Raw genomic sequence first — 21926 nt, forward strand, 5'->3', positions numbered from 1 at the left:
CTCAAATCAAAATACCGGTAGTCAAGTACTTCAAATCACAGCGCGAAAGAAACCCCAACTCCAAGCTGATCCGAAGCCCCAGAGGTTGCTCTGTGCCTTGTCCTTCGTCGGGTCTTGGGGCAAGGCAATACCCACCGGCTCCTAACCCCCCGCTCCAGGCCCGGGTGGGGGCTCCGGGGGAGCGCTCCCGCTCCAGCAGTGCCTCCTGCCGGCGGAGGGCTGGAGGAGCAGGAGGGCCAGCCCGCCGCCGCCACCGCCACCGCCTGCCCCCGCCCAGGTTACCAGAGGCGCTGTTTGCTCCAGGTCGGCTTTCTGGGTGGGTTGAGGTCCAAGGAAAATTTGATTGTCCGCTCCATACGGAGCCATGGATTTTTTTTTTTTTTTAAAAACTCCTGGACGTTTCACACCAAAAAAATCAAAGCTTCAAAATCTGTTCATCAAAAGAAATTACTGATAGAAAAGATTCCAGGTCAATCTCTTCAGTGGTACGCCGCAGGTTTTTAGCAGCACCCTGATGAAGGAGTTCGGGATTGCAGATTCAGGCTCAGGGAGGACAATGAAGACACAGGAGGAAAAAGCAAAAATAAAAGGTTGGATCCTGCCAGCTGTAGTTCTTGCCCAACTGAGCAGTGATCTCAGCAGGAAGAAATGCTAGACGTGTGAGTAGGGCTTGCAGGACAAGGGCCTTGTATAGAGGCCACCCAGCTCAAAACTTCTATACTCAGCAAACATATATAAAGTGACTGTTCATATTTTTATAGTGCCACAGGTATGATTGGGATATATGAGCACTGGAAGCAGCTCGTTTGATATTTTGTGCTGGAACTTCTTTACTGTGGGGAAAAGTTCTGGTTTATGTCCTTTTGGAGAAAAAGGGGAAGCAAAGCTTTAGATGATCTTTTTCTGTGCATCCATCTTCCATGCTCCAGGATACTTGCTTCAAAATAATTCATTTGTTTCGAAGCACAATGTTCTTTTCCATATCAAAGGGGAGAAGAAAACAAATAATGGAATCATTAATTCTAATCTGATTTCAGAACACAGGGAACCATTCTAAACCTCTGTCTTGAAATATTTTCAGGACAAACAGTATAAATTAAGGTTTTTTTTCCCATTAGTAATTTTCTACACAGGGAAAACACATTTCCAAGCTATTCTGTTTATGTTTCACATGTTGCTGCAATTGCCTTTAATTGGATAGTGTGGAAAATCCTTTTTCTACCTAATATCTCTCTCCACATTGTATATAAATAGGGCAATATTGTCCTAGAACTCCAAAAACTTTATGTACACAACATCTTATTTGAAATTAATGGGCACATTCACAGTACCAGAAATCCATTTATTTTAGAAAAGACATATTGCCTTTTTGGGGGCTTGCCATGTCCCAACGGAGCAGGGTCAAGCGGAATATGGAGTTGTAGGTTGTTTTATCTCCAGGATTCTTGCAATTTCTCAGATGTCTACTGGCATCACATCCAGGTAGGGATAGCAAAAAGTGACATTTACTATTTCGGTCTTAAAGTGAGTATGGATATTGTTGCTAATAATCATCCTCTTGTAAATTATAAATGTCAAGGACACCCAAAACCACGTGATCACTGTAGCTTCTTTTTTTAGACAGAAAGTCTCCCATTTGCAGACATTGTCAGGCTTGGGTTGGTCCATTTGGCATATCGCACAGCATTATCCTTTAAGATGTTTGACCCCTGCCTTTATCTTTTCCAATATAAATTAATAAAATGGGGATTTTTTGTTAAGGGATGGCACCACTTAAAATCCATATGACCTACAATTTCTGTGCTTTAGGTTGCCATTGGTAATATCAGTTCTCAAAAATAAGAGTAAATGGGTCTGACCTGGGCCAGTCCTGAAATCAGAGAATATTCTAAGTGTTACCAGGAGAGGTACTATGGAGCTGGCAAGAAGTTTCTATTGCTATTATTAAACCAAAAGCCCTGCGGAGTGCTGGGGTGCAGCAGATGAATGAGGCAGAGAGCCATGTGCTTTGCTGCAGTACAAGAATGGTGACATATCTGAGAGGTAGTTGCCATCGCTCCAATTCTGCCTGAACTGGGGACTCTGAAACAGGCTTCCCACCAGCTCAGCAGCACTGCAGCCACTCTCCCTTCGCCCCCAGCACATCCCCGCTACCGAGCAGAAATGCTCAGAGGACTGGCCCTAGTAAATTCCAGCCACGAAAATCAAGATCTAGACCATAAATGGTTGTAGTAGGAAGGTTACATTACATTACCTGAATGTCCCACCCAGTGCTGTCCCCCGCCTCACAAGTCAGCTCAGCAGTGTTCTTCACTCTGCTAAATGGCTGTTCTCAGTGCTGCTGCGCAGCTGCCGTGTTACAACACAGCGGAGGCTGCATTACATGTGTGGATGAAATATAGCTAATTTATTAGCGTGAATCAAAATCAGGAGTTAAGTTGCATTTTGAAACCTTAAAGATATCAGTAAGTGCTTTATGGCTGTTACCTTTTCAAAGTTAAATAATTGGCAGTGTTTATGGAAAAGATAACAAGTATAAATGGTTCTTTGAATGAGTGGTATTCTCTAATTTGAAGAGTAGCAAAATGAAAAAGTGTGGAAGAATAGACCAGGGACTATAAACTGTAGCTAATCCACAGTCCTGCTTCTGATATTGCTTAAACTACTCATGATTGGATTTTCTTCAGTGAATCCGTTGCACAGTCAGAATACGGCCCTTAAAGCCTAAAAGAAGACTAAAGATTTAAGTGCTAATTCAGCAAATTATTTAAGTCTAAGCTCATGCTTAAATTTGTCCCTCTTCCAGAATGCACTGTTAAAATTTCTCATTTAATGTGAGAGAAGGGCATATTTAATCTCATTAAATTTAAAGAAAATTTTATCACTAGTGCCGTAAATAAGGTTGGACTTCAGGGTGACAAATATGGGCTGGGTGAAGTGTGAGAACACTGCCATGAAGGAGGATATGTCTGTAGTCAAAGCTGCACATTTTCTTAAGGTCTTTTCAGGGAAATATCAGGTATCATTTCTTCTGTAAAACCTGGCTTTCCTGTCTTGTATGGAAATAGTTGTTTGGACCATCAGTTTGACACGAGCCTATTGAATGCCCTGTATTGTTCTACACATGCTCCCCCCACCATGTTATTCTAATTAATGGCTATTGATTTAAGTGTTCTCTATTCTATAAAAGATAAGGATAGCAAAATAATAATCTCCAGTTGGTTTCTCTATTAAATAAATCTGAAAAAATATTTGTACGTAGGATAGCTGTTAAATGCATTCATGAGGATTTTATTTAGTAGGAGAAAGTCCCAGTCTTTGGTTCCCCATCTGAAACACAAAGGCCCAAAAGGAGGAGCAGGAGACACATAGTGTCAGGTTGACTTCTTTCCAACTTGGTATAACAAGAGAATCTTTCTCACTCTTTCTGCCCCAAACCCTTCCCCAGACTCCTGTCTGGGCACTTATAGTGTGTGGTGGGTTGTACATGACACACCTGAAGAAGAAATGTTCAGCTGCTCCTCTATGCCATGAAAATCAGTTCTTCAGAGCTTCCTCCCGTATTGGATAAGCTAAAAAGCAAAGAAAATGTATGGGGCAGGAATTATCAAGCTCACCTCTAATGTTTCAAGTTTCTTACACTGAACCTTTAATGAACTGATTTTTGCGGTATGCAGGCAGAACTGCTCTTGTTGGAAGGAACTGTGTGGTCACATATTAGTAACAGAGAAGAAACTATTCACACTGGTGGTTGGTCCATGTCAGAAGGACAAGACAGCATCTCATTTCTTCTCAGAATTTCTACCTACGGTAGAGACTCTTTATTATTCCTTTGGGAAAAGAACATTTGCATTGCTGTCCCAGGTAGAAACCCACAGGTTTACTGAACAAGCCATACCAGAAAGATAGTCTGTAGCCAAATATTTAGAATTAAAGAAGAATTAAAGGATGAGGTGGGCTAGTGGGCACGCTTCAGTTATAGAGAGGCCAGGCTAATCTTGCTGAGGGACCACGCAGGACCTCCTCCTATCTTGGGACACAGGTGATGGTGTTCACTAGAGAGTGTCAGGTGGGAGATGTTTAGCCCTTTTGCCCTGCCTTCTCTTTTTGACTCAGGGTAACCCAACTGTGTGAATAATGGAAGAAATTATCCCAGTCACAATTTTTGCATAAAAGATTGCTTTAATAAGGTGATCACTTAAAAACAAACAGTATAGTGCACTTAATGAAAAACTGTCAATATTATAAATGTTTTCTGAAAATGTGGTATTTTCCAATGCCTTTTGAAGGATCTTAGTAATGACCATGAGTCATTGTCAGTCTCTCTTTCCCTATTACCGGCAATTTTCATTAAAAGTCAGCCCAAGGAAATAAGGTATGTGTTACGCTAAACGCTTCCAGCCCAGAAATCTTCCAAGCAGGATTAGCAACTGCAGCACTTCCAGCCTTCATGGTTTTGTCTTGATCATGCAACATTTAGTGTGTTTTTGAAAACCTTAGCATCTGGAGTCAAGTGGATACTTGGAAATCTGAATTTTTGGAAAGTATGCTTTTGTCCTGCTAGAACTGCCATATTTTTAAGCCATTATTTTTAAGAGTTTCATATATGAGAGCTTGGTGGGCCTGGCATAATAGGGATATGAAGATGGATTATGGAGAGACCCAGAGTACTCATTAGGGTAAAGAGAGGGAGGCCAGACTGCTTGCTGAACTGAATGACTGATTGTGCTATCTTATGCCTTCCTTTCAGAAGACAGCGTACTGCATTTTGTGTTTTAATTTTAAAGATAATTACTTTAATTTAATTCAGTACTTTTTAGGAAGGTAACAGAGATGAGAACATTTGTAATGGGCCTATCATCTCACATGTTTGAATTTGGTTAGTGAGGAGTGCTGGAAAATAGGCTCTCTGGAGTGGCTTGTACAGGCCTTATGATCTTCCCTGTGTAATGGTATCTGCATCGTCAAAAAAACCCTCACCGCCTCAGCATATACTGTTTTAGAGACTTCTTGAGTAGAGAAGTCTAGAGGTGAATGTCCATGGAGTCCTTGGTCCCTGCATGTTGGCTTGTTGGCAAAGTAGCGTGAGGCTGCACCTATATTAGCATTGAATTTTGGATCAGGAATGCTCTTTTGAAGCTTCCTTCACCTATGGCACCTTGGTTTGCATTGCAGAGTGGTCTTGGAGTTTGCAGCTGGGCTCCTTCCGGGTGAAACCCCAGCTGAAAACTACACTCCAGGAACGCGCTGGCTGCTACGGGGCCAGAGCGAGCCCCGAACAGCCCTGCCTGAAACACGTGTGCCACTGTTGCACTCCAGGTCTGCTCCTTCAGGGTCATGGCGTGGTAGTGCAGACATAGGCTACCGCTGCTCCTAAATCCTTGTTCAGACACCTGATTTTCAAAGGATCCTAAGTGTTGTACCTTTGAAAATCGGGCTACTAATCTCAGCCAAATTTTAATAATTGGCACCATATTAACAAAACTGCTTCCACTCTCCCTGTATCTCCTCGTTCATAAATATTAACTACACTCTTGCAACCAAGCAGGCATGGAAGAATTCTGGTAAAGCAGATCAGCCTTTTAATAGCACCTAGATGTTGACCACAGTGGCTTGTCCAGCATGGGAAGGTGCTCTTAAAAAAGAAGGAGCTCTGAGGGGCATCCCCAGAACGGCTGTTAGCTTGAGCAATGATTGCAGTCAGAATAACAATGAATGTAAAAAGCCTGTGTTGCTCACTTAAACTGGCCACATCTCAGGAAGCCACTCTAGTAATGTATTTATATGACATGAGCTGTGATTAATGAATTGCTGAGTGATAACAATATATTTGCATGGGTGGGGGCATTGTATTACTAACCTGCTACACTGTGACTAAAAGTAACGTATACTTCTTAATGGTTTTAAAAAGTTTTTTCTACTTACTTTCCAGATATAGTCAGGCATGCTTAATAAAGAAAAGGAAAGAGTTTCATTAAGAAACATAAAGTGATCCTTTTTAGAGAGCAAAGGCACTTTGCTCTTTATATGTCCTCCCTTAATACCATGTGCTTAAAATTAGCACATGGCGGAGCTGAGTATTGTTTTTAAGAACAAACCCATTTCTATGCTCCCAAACCAAATGCAACAGGAAAAATACCATTACTTCAGGACAAAATATAAAAAGGGGATTCAATTTGAAACTGCTTGTGGCAATGAAAAAATATAACTTCAAATGTGAGCCAATTCATTGAGGCCTTAACATTCATTTGTTGCAAATGGAGGGGGCAGCGGAACCCAAGGCCAGAGCCAATTGGCGTCTTCCAGGCAGGGAAAGGTCAAGTGGTGGCTCACCGTGTGTGTGCTACTCCTAGGCTTTGTTAAAATGCTGGTATTAAACAGAAGTTACATCTGAGGTCAAGTGACCGCAATAACAGGGGACACAGCAAGCCCTCAAATCATTCCCCGTGATGAAAATGACATGGAGCTGACATAATATCTGAGGTGAGATGAAACTGAAATCCTCAGCACCTGAACACTTCACCTACTGATGGGTAACCTGACCCTAACCAATCTTATAATCATATCCATGTCAAGGGGGAAGCTGCATTTCCCGGAGCAGAAGGTACAGTCACTCGTGGTTTTTTTTTTTTTGGCTCTGACTCTGCTTCTGGAATGATGTTGTTAAAAGTTTCAATACTCTGCTTTAAGCCTTTCAAATCATGTCTTCTGCGAAAAATCAGCTCCCACCTCAGTGAACAGACACTGCTTTCGCTAGTGTTTCTCTTCATTCTAGGTGGTTTCTGCTGTGTATTTACAGAGCAGTAGCTGTGCATGCTAAATGTGGTCCTCAGTGTATTTTAAGAGATTCAGGTTGGGATCAGATATGGCACTTTCAAACTAAAGACTGCCAGAGAGCAAGTACTTGGGGTGATTGTGATTTGTTCAGTGATGGTAAGAGGTTTTTGGCAGAGGAAGTAACATTTTATAATGAAAGCATCTTTTAAGCAGAAAGGAAAAAATAAGCTGTTCATTATACTGTTCCTAATAATGTCATATTGCATAACTTTTATGGTGCAAAAATACTTGGGTTTTTTTATTTTTATCTCTACATCTTACCTCTTTAAATGTTATCTTTAAATTTGTCTTTAAAATTGCATGCTGGAAGATCCTGATTTCAGAGCCTTCTTTGTTTGTGCTTTCGTATTCACATTTTTCCGAAGAGGACAAACAAAGCTCAAATTAAAATCCCGTTTACATAAGGAGCAGCAGGACCGAAATACTCCTACAATATTTTCTGAGCTAATATATTTGCACGACCCAAAACAATCATTGCACTCAGCTGTCAGATGAATCAGCATGTATTTAAATCAAAGGGAGCGAGGAAAGACTACATTAGTTCTGTTCCACAGACCTGTCAAAGCTCCAAAGAGATTAAACGCATGACCCCTTCATCCCTAACATTGCTCCACAAGAGACATTTCTGTCACTATTTCTGCCACTTGGCTTTCTAAGATGCCACGAAGCCTTAGGGCGACCTCTGCTACATTTCAGTGTTGTTTATTGATTTCTGACCCAGTGCTTAATAGTTTTCCCAGTCCCCCTGAATGGCTTTTGTAAGCAATAGGGTTTGTGCATCTCACCGATCAATACCTTTTATATTTACAATAAAATTGAAACTGCTTCTGCTGGGGGTGCAGCCCAGCATTTGTCATCCTTCAGCGAGGGAAAACTATGTCATTATCTGAATTAAAACATTTATTTCTGATTAAGAGAGTGTCCTATCTCATTAATTTTTCCCTTTCCAATAGAAAGGGAATAGAATTCTATTGATTTTTGCACTTTTACACATCTCCACTGCTGGGAAGATAATTGAGAAGTTAGCCAGAATAAATGAAGTTTCAAGTCTAGCAGGCCAGCCAATACCTTCCAAATTCAAGGTGTTTTTATGAAGCTGGATTTTAATTTGTTGGCAAGCTGAAGCAGTGGGACTTATTCAGCTGAGTAAATTGGATTAAGAGTAGAATCTCCTTGAAGCGTGTCTTGGTGAATGCTGAGGGGCTTGTTCCCCCTAGACAGCCACAGACTTGCTTTAGATTTATGCTAGGACAGCTTCCAAATTGCCCTCCTTCAAAACTCAAACTCGCTCCAGGAAGTGTGGATTAGCAGACCAAAAGCTTATTAACTTACTTCTCTTTCATTGTATCCACTGTCTTAAAAACAACCAAACTCTAATCAGCAGCTGAACTAGACCTTCAGATTTTCTACGTCAATTGATTACACTTTATTAGAATAACGGGATTAAATCAAGCTTCATTAAAAAGAATTCCCTTTGCATGAATCCCTGCTTCTGAGGACCTTTCCAGCATCAGTGTTTGCAATGATACTCCAGGTATAGGGCACTGTTCCTTCTAACGTTTTTCTCTCTATGAATTAGCAATCAATATACCGTCTTCATTTCCTGTATATAAAGGCCATACAATCACTGTATATTCCACTAGAAAACAGAATGTGTGTTCGTACAATAAGAACTATAAAAGTTTGTATTTGAATTAGACAATATATTGTATATTTTAATAAGTTATACAGAAGATTTTCTTACAGGAATTATATTAGCTATTTTAGAGCAGGGAAATGCGTCTTCCTAAATATATTCTGAGTCCTCTAAGAAACACTGGGATTCCTCCCTTTTTGAAAGTAAGAAGCAAATCTCTGTATAAAACTAAGACAGAACTAGGGGAAAAAATCTCAATCTGCAAGTCTATCTCAGTAATCTCAATTCAGAGACCACTAGAAAGTGGTCTGTTTTCTCACTTTTATTCACGCATTCTTTACAACTTGATTTTGAGACATTGATTTGATTATTTTTCAGTAATCCAAAATATACGGGCTGCAAGTTGAAAAGACTGGAGCTTCTAGTCATTCTGAGTTTGTGATTTCTGGCTCTGGTGGGGCCTTTTGGAAGGGGGCTGAATTTTGTGAATGTTTGAAATTTACTAGTTTCTAAGGAAGGAATACAAAATATACAGGAAAAAGTCCCCTGAGAAAGCATTGTAAATGCCTTAGTTATAACAAATCAACAGCACTAGATTAAAAATGCTGTGTAAGTGAAGAACTTAATTTCTTGCTGCATTTTAATGCATAGTCCCAAGCACCAAAGTATGCAAAAGGTTGAATACATTCATCACAAACAGTTCTGTTTTCTCTTTTTACACCAATGAGAAATTACAAGATTACCGATGACCTTCCTACCAATGAAGCACCATAATTATGGTCATTTGTTATACAACAGAGATGAATGGATAGAATTTACATAGAATAAAAATATTATTTAACAGCTGTTATTGATGTGTGAAGTGTAATCCTAATTTATTTAAATGCTATAAATATATTGGTAATGTATTCTTTTCAAATTAACCTCATGAACCTTATACTGGCAAAACTTCAATTAATATTGCACTAAAATCCATTTTCTCATGTTGTGGGAAATATTGCATGCGTAAAAATTTACAGCTACAATGGCAGCACGCTATCTACAAGTTCTTGTTTGATTTTTTCAGTCCTTGGCTCAAGCTTGTGGTATTGGAATTATTAAAAAAAAATCCTTTAAATTAAAATCATGCCAAACACACTTTTACAAAACCAGTTTTCTTTTCCTGTTACTTAAACATACAATAACGGTTTGTGAATGAGTTGCCAAACATTATTTACCAGGTGTGCTTTTAGGTACTGTATTCTACTGTATTCCAAGACCTTTTGTACATTTAACAAGCTTGAGAATGAAATAAGAGAGAGGAAAACAAAAAGAACCATTCAGGGCATTTTTAATTCAGTTCTTTCTGGTTTGTATACTCTAACGTTGCATCTTAAGAGAACAACAGGATGAATTGTTGCAGCTTTTGATTAATTTAGAGACACGGGCAGATGTTTGCGTGTGTGTGTATATGTGTATAATACTTTTAGGTTTATCTCTTTTGTATTCTGTCCATCTGCCCCTAGCTGTCATTATTCCATGTTCATCGACAGAAGAGTTATAGTTTGCAAAAACCTATCAGGTAGGCTGGACACCAGATAATTGAGGTGATGATCAGTGCTAGCAAAAGACAATTGATAGTGATAGTGTCAGAGGCTGTACCTAACAAGATCTGCACCCTCTGTCTCCTTTAGCCTTTCTTTGGAATGGACAGAATATGGAATAACATGGATATGTCTGATGTGCATCAATAGATAGGATGGCAGTGCATAATACTTCTTGGAACTGCAATATGATGGTTGTATCTTTTCACATTGCAGTAGGCTATTAAATAGAAATGTGAACTATTAAGAGGTGGTTTTGACTCTCAATACATTTTTATCAAAGTCAAAAAATAGTTGACACCATTGAGTGGTTCCTCTCTGTGAAGGACCAGGAAAAACCTGGCATTACAGGAAAGTCAAGTATCGTAACTGCCCCATTCTTGAAGAGGAAGGCAGACCTCAAACCACAGATGTTTCAGAGAAGTAGAAGTAATTAACAAATGTAAACATGCATGTTTATACCTGAGTATAAATACCAGAGTATAAATAAATAGTTAGCATTTCAATTTCATGTGTAAGGCTACTGGCGAATTAACCGCGAACGTATCAACTGGAGAGGACGCAAAGCAGAACCTCACACTGTAACAATCCCAAGCTTCAAAGTTACTTGATCCAGGTTCAGACTGGGAATATGTCCTTTTCTCACACGCAGCTGATCCAGGAGGGTAGGTCAGAACACACAGACATCTCCCTGGTTCTGATTCAGAGTGAAAGCAGCTTTCATAGCTTGACCTTGTCTCTGAGGATATTAGTATCTGAAATACTATTCCCTGCAATTATAAAACCGAATAGATGACACTAAACTATGGGAATGTATTTAAATCTCCCTCTGCCAAAAACATCTCGTTCTCTTTCACCATATTGGATTACTGTTTATTTTTCTGGACATTTAAAAACATAATTTTCCTTCCTGACTTTTAAAAAATGACATCTTTATTTCAACCCAAATGTCCCATTCCTGCGGTCAACTCTGTGACACTACCTCCTGCAGAGCTTTTTAACATTTTCACAAAACAGATGAGATCTTGCATATATGACCCATTCAAACAACTCCAAGTGACACAATATTGCACAGCTACATATTTTCAATTATAAAGGAAGGGTTAGCATGGGCAGCTTGCAGTAGGATTTATCCTCTTATGCCCATCTGTAATGTATGCAAGAAAGTCATAGCTTTGCATGGCTATTAAACACCCTATAGTCTATATAAAAACATGCAAAGTTGAGGCTTAATAGCAATAAAATATTATGGGTACTGCCCTCACTCATGGCTGAATGAGCATGTCGCTTGATTGGGTAATTGGCAAACTACACAGTGTAGCACACTCATGAATAGTCATGCTTTTTCATTAATGTGAACAATAGGTTGCTTAACTATATAACTCTCTGCTTTCCAAAATGCCTTTGCATTGGTCGCAGAGGCTCTTCCTCCCCGCGCAAGCTATTACTTCCAGAGAGTCCTGCATTCTTCTTCCCAGCAGTGTGCTCGCAAAGCCATTACATGCTTGCTCAGTGGCACCGAGGCTCTACTGTCTTTTATTTTTCCCTGAGGCCAGTAGCCTTTGGGAAGGACTAAGACACATTAATAGAAAAGATCTGCTCCCTAATTCATGGCATTTCAGAGAGACCTCTGAATATATTGGGCTCCAGTTGAATCAATGTCATTTCAGTCAGGACAGGAAGTTTACTGTAGTTTGTCAACTATCATTCATTTAGAAAGTCCAGTAATTTAACGTGTAGCAGAGGGCAGCAGAGATGGAAGACGGACCTGAAAGAACGATGTGTGATTTTTTTTAAAGATGTGCTTGTAGCCACATGGGAAAACATCATTCAGTTGATCAGAGTACAGTGGAAATACATTCATGAAGTGGGGCTGATATCTGCAATAAAGCCAGACTTAGTCAGCATAACCAATAACACCTGGACCCCCCTTCTTCTCCCCCAACTTCTGAGAGGTGAGATCTGTCCCTTTAATGTAGGAAATTGATTGACTTATATCTGTGTGATAGATAGAACAATTGTCAACGGCATTACACTGAATTATGGTGACACTGCTTCTGCTCCACAAGCCACTCCCCATATGTCCTATAACTCAAAAGCAGAATGACAATAATACTATCTATGAAATTTATATTCATGATTATAAATTAATTCTTTTTGGCCAGACCAGCAGCGGCAGCAGCCTGGCTTTGCAATTTCCAAACAGCATTTATGGCATTGGCTTGGGAATACTATCTATCAAGCTTGGTGACAAATGTGGTAGATGATGGTCTTTCCCGCCGCTGGCTCAAACATCCAGTTGTGTTACGGGGGAAAGAAAATGCTATAAAATAACAGGCATCCTTGAGCAGCAATTTCTGACCAGTGTTCCCAGCCTAACATGAAGTTGCACAAGTCTTCTTTAAAATGAATACTTCTTAGGAGAGAAACATGGAAACCAGGCTGTGTTCCCATGTGGAAAGGAAAGAGCCAGAGGTAGTACGAAATAGCTATTGGAAACTGGAGAGGCTGCAACCCAGCATAGGAGCACCTGCTGTCTTCAGGGAAGTTCAGCCTCTAATCTGGGCCTGTAATCCGCATTTTGAACCCCTTTCAGCAGTAGGGTGGAAGAAGCACTGGGGCTTTTCCACATAGTGTTGGCTAACATTTTTTTTATTTTATGTGAAATACCTTAAAAAAGGGAAAAATAGAAACAAGGAGAATGAAGTGACATCTTAAAGCTCTGCTAGTAGCGGTGAAAATCTTGAAGGTGTGCTGTCAGCAGATCTTGATCTCACGGTGATCGCAGACCAGTGTAGGTGCAGTGAATGCAGCAGAGCAGTGGCTGACTTACACCAGGGACATGAGAGGTGCAGAGTCACTTTACGGACATTTTGAATAGCCTTGAAATGCCAGTAGTGCCCTTTGGAGGTGCTTTTTACGTTCTGGTAGCTACTAGTTGGCACATGGCTACAGAATGAAACTCACTGACAGCCAGTTGCAGCGCAGTGTTTAGGCTTTCTGTGTTTTCTTTCCAAATGAGCCTCCTTTGTGATAGTGAAGGCTGTGGTGTGACAAAGGCTGGTAACCAGGATGCAGCTTTATCCCGTGCACTTTCTTTCCCAGATCACACCAAACGCAGAATTTTGATTTATATGTGTTCCCCAGGCATTTTGCAAACACTGAAGATCTTTTGCCCCCCTTAGCTTATCAACTACCCCAAACCAAACTTTTAGCCTGAAAATTGACCTAGCACACTGTTCAGAAAGTCTATCCTGTAAAATTTGTAACTAGTGCCATCATGTTAGTCACTCATATAAGCTATCCGATCAGCAGAAACATCACCACCTGCCATACACAAGCAGCATGAGTAACACACCACTGACTGAAACATTACAACTGTACGGAAGAGACCTGCTGGCAAAGAGTGATTCGCTGTCGATGGGTGATAGAAATTAGGAGTAATGATTACATTTGTGTGCAGACACGTTACATTGACGAGCAACATATGAACAGAAAAATGGTGCAAGATGATGAGTAAGTTACTTGTTTGAAATAATCAGTTGCCTATAATAATTGCTTTTTTGCTTTAGAAAAGACATCCTTTGCAAAAGTACCTAGCTGTTAGTATTGCTTCCCTTCATTCACGTGTTATATAGCCTGAAGGAGAACCTCTAAAACTTATAAAAGTTGGCTGGCTCTCTCAGAGTTTTTTAGGTCAGGTTTTTTTTCAGGTGAGGACCAATAAACGTGTGAAGTGTCACATACAGATGTGGTGCTGAGCAGTTTGCACTTTCACTTGCAGGATCAGCAGGGTTCGCTCCCAGCACTGCCTGGTGCCTGCGGCTTTTCATCTCCTGTCTGGGGAGTGAGGTCCAGGAACCAAACCATTGCTGAAACTGTTATCGTCTGCGAGATCAGCTCTGAGATCTTTGCTTCTCCTCACCTTAGGTACTCCGAGGGCAAGGGGAGCATTTTGCCATGACCTCTTGCCACCTGCTGTCATGAGAAAGAGGGGCTGTTTGCAAGGCTATGACTTTCCTAATAGCTCTCTGGCACCTTTCAACTAGTGTAGCCCACCTTACCTGCTCTTGCATGGGTTGCTATGGCATCAGCAGTCACTGTTGTCCGTTTCTACAAAGCTTTACTAATGGCAATGACTTGCTTTCAGGCAAGAGTCCCTTTGTGTAAAGCGGGTTGTTGTGGCAAAGGGGCATGTTACCATTGTGACCCCATTAATCTGTTGGTCTCGGGGGAGTAGGACAGTGAGCAGCTCTTCAACAAGGCACTGAATTATCCTGAGCGTTACAAATAGCAGGGGGTTCCTGCCGTTGTCCTGGTTGTAAACACAAGGTTGCAGGAGCAGCTCCAGGTGAGACCAGTCCCATTGAGCTCTGCCTTTGCACTCCGGCCTTATTTTCCTCCTTTGCTTTCTCACTCCAGCCAGTTGAGCTGGCTTCCAGCTCTCCATGCAGACCTTTTCTACCCATTTCTTGCCTGGATTTATTTCCTGCAGCATCTTCTTAACTCTCCCTTCTGAACTATAGGAAGAACCTGCAGTCCAGCCCTGTGTATAAAGATGCTTTGGGAAAGTTGGAATCCAGCAAAAACTCCAGTTCATTTCTTCTCTGCTGCCTCCCCCTGCTATCAGTAATAACCTGCCCATGTTTCCTGTCCTTTCCCTACTCTCTATTTATTGCTTTCATACCCCACTGCCATTCTGTCCAGCCCAACTTTCTCCTCTCCCATCATCTAAATGCTTTTCCACCACCCTTCTATGTAAATTCTGGCTTGCACTTTGTTATAGTAACAGAAATGCATGTTTATTACACTGTAAGTCTCCAACATAGTGAAATCCATTAATCGAAAAGGTTTTTCCATCCGTTCCAAGTGAACGGAGATGCAGCTGTATGGAATATAGCTATGGTGCTTGAAAATCTATATAGACAGCAGCCTGGAGAGAAAGGAAGATTGTTCATTTACATAGTTTGTGGTCTTATTTGGAAATTCAAGGTAAAAGATGGGCACATCTTAAGGCACCGCAGGAGTAGATTTCATTTGATTACAAGTGGTGTGCATTCTTAAAAGGCCAGGTGGGAGTAAATGGTATTGCTAGGAGAGCAGGCTAAGAATGGGGTTAATTCCTACTAAGGCCAGCTTTGAAATACTTTTTTGTATAAATCCAGACTGACACTGAGGGACAAAAGAGCCTACTGAACAGAAGTACAAGCAAACCTAAGCCTGTGATTTGGGAAGAAATTAGATAAACTCAAGCCCCAAACAGGTTGCCATGTTCTGAGGGCAGCCCGAGGATGCTCGCCAAAGGTCTGTGGCCACACAGGAGACTAATCCTTTCTCTGGTTAGAAGTAAGTCCCTTCCAAAAAAAATGTGTTCCTTGGCTGTGGATCTGCATTTTTACTGTCTGATGAATCAGACATAAACTATCACGGGGTGTGAGGAGCTCATTATTCTGAGCACTTCACTTGCTGTTCTCCACGGCCAGCTATCACGGCCTGGAACAGTTTCTGCTGACTCGTCTCTTCCAGCCTTTAAGACAAAATCCTGACCTTGCACAGCGTACTTAATTGTGCCGGGGCTCAGTGGAGACCTCGGCAGCAGAAGTTCCACAGAGTAATCCTTCACTTCCACACCTGCAGCACTGGTAGGAGTTATTGAAGGCTGCTGAAGGGAAAAATAGATTTAGAGCCTTTATCTGAATGAAATATCCTAATGCTGGTAGTTCCAAAAGCAAGCACAAATATTAATCTAATGGAAGGTAGAATCTGTAGTATGTTAGTTGTTCCAAAATTGAAGAGTGGGAATTAGAAACGTAGTAAGTCACCAAGACCATGGCTCTGCCAAGAGGCTGTTTGGATATTACACTATGAATAGAGGAATATTTTCAAAATTACTAACTTATGAATAGTCACTAGGTGCAATTGGATGTGAAACACGTGGTCTTTTTTATCAAAAGGGACAACTTTATTCTATGTATTTACACTGCATTTCCCTCCATACATCTCTGATCAAGCACTGAGGAGTAGGGGTATCATTAAAATAGAGAAGACTCAGAATGAAAATTAATAACTCGTTATTTGTGAACCTTGATTTTAGTTTCTAATCCCTTCCATCTTAACCAGTACCCTGGAACTGAAAGCAGGAGCTACTGCCCTGTACTTGTAGTTATGGCAGTTTCACAATCTCTAAGGATCATCAGTGGCAAAAAAATATAACACAAGCTGGGTATTACATTGCCTGAAAGTATCAGTAAATTTGAGAGTTTTCTTCATCTATGTTTTATATTCCTTGTTTTCTAATTTTAGACTTCTGGTCACCCTTGCAGTGTGGAAGAAAAATAGGTATTACATGATATGTATTACATGATAACATTGAACAACCTGGTCTAGTGGCAGGTGTCCCTGCCCGTGGCAGGGGGGTTGGAACTAGATGATCTTTAAGGTCCCTTCCAACCCAAACCATTCTGTGATTCATTCTGTGATTCATTCTATGATTCTATGATGGTTATGTCGTTCTTGGTTTGGAATACTTTCCATAAATCTTCTAGGAAAATAAAATTGCAAGAACCCCCAAAAGCTTGCAGTTAGGCACACAAATGGCAGCAAACCCAAAGCCGATTCCTTCCAGGGACAAGAGCTGCCAATAGCTTTTGCGTCTCTGCCGTGATGGTGTGTTAGTGACAGGAGCTGAACAACCAGATTTTAGCAGATCCATCGGGGGATCTTGCAACCACAGGCTTCGGAGAGCAGTTTTACCTTCTGTGTCCGCAAACAACGGTGCAAAAGTGTGAAATATGAGAAATATTGTAAATCCAGAGACTGACAGCACTGGGGAAAGCACAGGGCAGCCGACCCTGCAGGTCACTGCTACCTGTTTAGAAACAGAATAAGCCCAGGAAAGACAACAGGAGGAGAAATGTCTTCAGGCTTCCCCAGGGAGGCTGAGGCTTGAGGATTTAGTCTTTGCCGCTGGCCAGTTAGTGCCTGATATTATTCTGCCCTGCTGGTGCGGGATTTGGGTCACGGGCCGGCTCGGGGAGGTGGTTAGATTTCCTCGAAGCTGCTCCCTGTTGAATTGAGCCTGCTGCTTACTGGCTCCCTCCCTGCCTGACCCACCAGCCCTTTCCTCATCCATAACCCGAACCTGGTTACTCTTCCTGAAAGACCATCTCGCCACGTTCCCTGAACCTCACTGTGGCTGGGTCACATCCTGCACAGCCTCCAGATACAGTCGTCTGCAGTGCTGCTCACCCTGTGCCATGACTGGATTCACTCTCTTTACCTTCTGGGCATCTCTGCATAGAAGTAGGGACAAGCCAAAAAAAGCCAGTATGAAAAAGTATTTATTTATATAAGAAAAATGGGACCAAAATAGTTTTAGATGGGAAACGACAGAGGGGAATGGAATTCCAGCCAGAATGGATCTAGTTATTGATCTGTAAAACAGGTGGTAAAAGTACTGTTGAAATTTAAAAAATATTAATGAAACTGTGGGAAACAGAAGCATCCTTAAACATTGCTCTTCTGGGCTGTCTACAGTTTTAATGGAATTTATTTTTCAAATTTAGTTGAAAAAATTCATTCCCCTGCTGAAATTCCAACTTGCCAACTCTCAACCCCAGGTGGATTTTTATAGCCAAGATCTAAACCCCTGAAAAATAGCGGTGTACAGTATAATGGAAATGCTGACACAACCTACATTACAGCTGCACGAATTGTGCCAGTATAGTTTATGGAGAGCACATTTTGGTTTTGTCAGGTTTTTAAACACAGGCTGTTGTAAATTTGAAAGAAGACTGTCTTGTTAAAGCTTTAAGACTGGACATATTAGCAGAGATGGGTCTGAACCAAAATCTCCTCTTTCAGATGCCTTCCTGAACTTTGGAAGAACTGGAAACCTCAGCTGAACATCGACAGCACCATCATTATCCTGTTTTGTTTTTACTAGGAGGAATTAGTTCTGTTATGAAATACAGCCCCCAGGGGCAAACGCAAAGTAGGAGGCTGTTCCCCTCCAAGAAATAAGCTGGATAGAAAAAGACTGTGAGGAGAAACAGAAGTGCAGTTCACGCTGCACAAGTTCACCCAGGTCAGCGGCAGGGTCAGGATTAGGCTCCCAGTCCATTGAAATGGCAGTTCTAGCCCAGAAGTTAAAATTATGCTGTTACCTGAAGTCTAACACCTATGGCAGGTAAATATTTATCTGTACAAACTGCACTGAAACGAAGGTGTTTACAGGCTGAAGCCATAGCTGTGATTCAGAAAATTAAGTATTCTGTCTTTAATAAGTGCCTGTGGAGGAAGTTGAATTTAGGCTGGAAACCTGTTCTCAGTAGCTTTTGGGAAAGTTTATCCTGAACTCGTAAAAACAAAGTCATTGTGGAAATGCAGGTGAAAACTAAATGTCACCACTTGGGCCCCAGTGTAATTTGATTGATAACATCAGCAGAATGTCTCTCTAGTACAACTAGAAAGGTGGCACCTTTCTAAAGTATATGAAAGCTGGCTTACTTATGCATAAATTAACCCAGAAGAAGGTAAAGAGGAAAAATCTATTTAAATCTGCATTAATCTTTTATTGGCTTTTCCATTTCTCATAAACAGTTTGTAACCATACATATATCATCATACCAAACATCATGTATAACCTCTCACTCAATAATCCAATTGATATCAAGGTGATATATTCAGTAGCAACAGTTCTTAAATGGGCCATTTTATAACCTAGGCAAAGGTTAATCATCCTTAGCTTCTTAAGTGTGATCTTAACAGTACTGCTTATGCTTACCAGTAAATTTCAAGCAGTGCTGTGGTTTATAGTTAATTAGGAGACAGATTCTTCACTGATTTTGAAAGGAAAGCCATGATGTTAAAATATTATTAGTGGTGCTGGGTGCCCTATTTTTGGGTGCTCAGCCGTGACATGTAGGACCCTGTCTGTCAGAAGCCAAGGTCTCAGCATTTTCTGATTATCAGGCCCTTTAAAGAGATGTCACACCAAGAACCCAGGAATTAAGGACATTAGAACCACTTGTCATTTTTGTTATAGTTGGCTTTGTTCAAGTCTTCTTCTAGCCTGTCAAAAGTCAATCAGCAGGAAGCCAAAACAAGACATCGCTCTCCATCAGATTCATATTCACAGTTAAGCAGAACATCTGACCTGGTGGCATCAGAGTGACACCGTCAGCAGGATCAGCATACTGGCATGGTCGCCACACCAAAGGCTTCCATCATGCCTTAAGTGTCCTGGAAATAAAATGGTGACGCAGCTAAATTTAATCTCTCTGATCCCTCTTGAGAACCTCTCTTCTTCAGGCTATTCCCACATAGACAAAAAGATTTTGTCTCACTGAACCTATTTATTGACCGTAGCTGTCACCCCTGCTCTGACCAGTGACCTTATCTGAATATTCAAATCTATTGTAGATCACAAGTTCAAATGATTTTCTTACCCTTTGAAAGCCCTGTTTTCATAGTGAGCTGATTGCAAATGACAATATTATAAGGAGTGTAATTGAGATTCTACAAACAATTTGCACCTCAGATTTACAAAAATAATATATATGGAAGTGTGAACACTGCTGACATTTCCTTCCCCCACCAGACTGTTGAGTTGATCCTGTTTGTGCAAACGAGTATGTCCCCTTCAGGTACTGAAAGATATATTGTGCAGAAGGATTTTAGAGGGACTTGCTGAATCTGCTACTGCAACATACAAACCACTGATTCCGCCTCATCCTCTTAGCGTGGGTGGGAATCAAGGCCACAGGTGGCACGGGCCACTCGCCTTCCTTCCAGGAGGGTAACCTGTGCCGCGAAGGGCAAGCACAAGCTTGCACCGTGCCAGGGGAATCCCAAGCTCAAAGTCTATCTGCTGTCTGCCTTAAACACAAGCTGATACTGAAACTCATCTTTCTTCCTTTCCCAAGCACCAATGGCTTCCCTGGAAGTCAGGAACCTCCAGGGGCAAAGACAGGGGGATTTCTGTGTGGTGTCTGTAACGTTAGCTGAAGAGGTGCGAACTTAGCACACAGAAATGTCCACAGACTGTTCTAGTTACTCTCCAGTTTCACGGTATTTGTTTGATTCAAAAATACTCTGTCCTTCATTTAAGTCATTTTTTTCCTCGAAAGAGGGTCCTTTTTTTATTTTATTGCTACTTTTTTCTAGAAGAAAATTTTTTCTAGCATTTAAAAAATATTTGAGATCAGGTTGTTACAAGCAAGGATGCTATATGAAAACGTTAACTTTTGCCCTCACTTAATTCTCCTTTTCATTCCCTCTGCTGTTTTTTATAGCATTTCCCATTTCTATTTTGACTGTATTTCCTTGATTTTTTCCCTCCTTTCTTCTCTGATATTTTTTCACAAATAGCAGAAGGCAAACTTTACAATATTGAACTTAAACCTTAATCTGTGCTACCCGAATGACTTCAAAATTGTCAGAATTAACTGATCCTAATAAGAATTTCAGTAGAAGCCCCATATCTCAAGTGGCTCTTATCTAGCTGTCTGCCTGTCCATCCATCATTCCATTGACTTAGTCATCATGCTTAAAGATACTGTGTATTTGCTGTTTTAAAGAAACATGAATCAATGGACTCAGAAGAACTAGAATATCAAGCTGGATTAAATTGGACTGAGGTGTACACGATATTTATAATGAAACTTAAACTCACAGAAAACTCAGCTTGCTCAGACTTCTGTAATACAGCACAAATCAGTCCAAGTCTGTTCACAGTCTGCAGAGGTTCATGAACTTCATGGACCACATCAGTGTAGCCTCAGCTGAGAACAGGAAGCACGTTGCAAGGAAGCAGATTTTGAAATTTTATACCATATCAGTGAAGAAAAAGGTGAAGTATTACTAAATCGGGAAATTCAAAGCCATACAATTGAAAAGCAAATAGAGGCTGTGGGTGAGAAATTCAGCAAGATAACTCCCTTTAGTTTCATAATGCCTTCAAAAGCCTTTTATTAAAAACATAAGGAAAGACTACCCCATCTGAATGTCCAGCAGATGCCAAACGTGCAGCCTGATGATTTGTGGTGATCTGTTCAGCAGGAGGAGTCTGTAGTCATCCACCTTTGCTGGCACGAAGGATGTTCTCATGAGGAAAGCACAGACACAGAAATCCCAGATCTCTAGACTCCACTTTTCACAGACATCATGCAAAACTATGTGGAAATCTTTTACGGGGCCTGATTTTCAGAGGTGAGGAGTGCTGCATCTTCTGTTGATGTTGGTTGGAAACAGCAGCAGAACTTCAGAGCTTTTCTAACACGTGGTCTTTTAACTTTCCTGTCCCTCAGTTTCCCCACCTATTAGAGTCGCCCTGATAATAGTTCCCGGTGCTATTTATTTGTGCTGGTTTTGGCTGGGATAGAGTTAATTTTCTTCATAGTAGCTAGCATGGGGCTATGTTTTAGATTTGTGCTGAAAACAGTGTTGATAACACAGGGATGTTTTAGTTGCTGCTGAGCAGTGCCTTCACAGTGTCAAGGCCTTTTCTGCTCCTCACACCACCCCACCAGCGAGTAGGCTGGGGGTGCACAAGAAGTTGGGAGGGGACACGGCTGGGACAGCTGACCCCAACTGACCAGAGGGATATCCCATACCATATGACGTCATGCTCAGCATATAGAGCTGGGGGAAGAAGAAGGAAGGGGGGGACGTTCAGAGTGATGGCGTTTGTCTTCCTAAGTAACCGTTACGCGTGATGGAGCCCTGCTTTCCTGGAGATGGCTGAGCACCTGCCTGCCGATGGGAAGGAGGGAATGAATTCCTTGTTTTGCTTTGCTTGCGTGCGTGGCTTTTGCTTTACCTGTTAAACTGTCTTTATCTCAACCCACGAGTTTTCTCACTTTTACTCT

The sequence above is a fragment of the Aptenodytes patagonicus genome, chromosome 5 (genome assembly GCF_965638725.1).
Source record: "Aptenodytes patagonicus chromosome 5, bAptPat1.pri.cur, whole genome shotgun sequence".
NCBI lineage: Eukaryota > Metazoa > Chordata > Aves > Sphenisciformes > Spheniscidae > Aptenodytes > Aptenodytes patagonicus.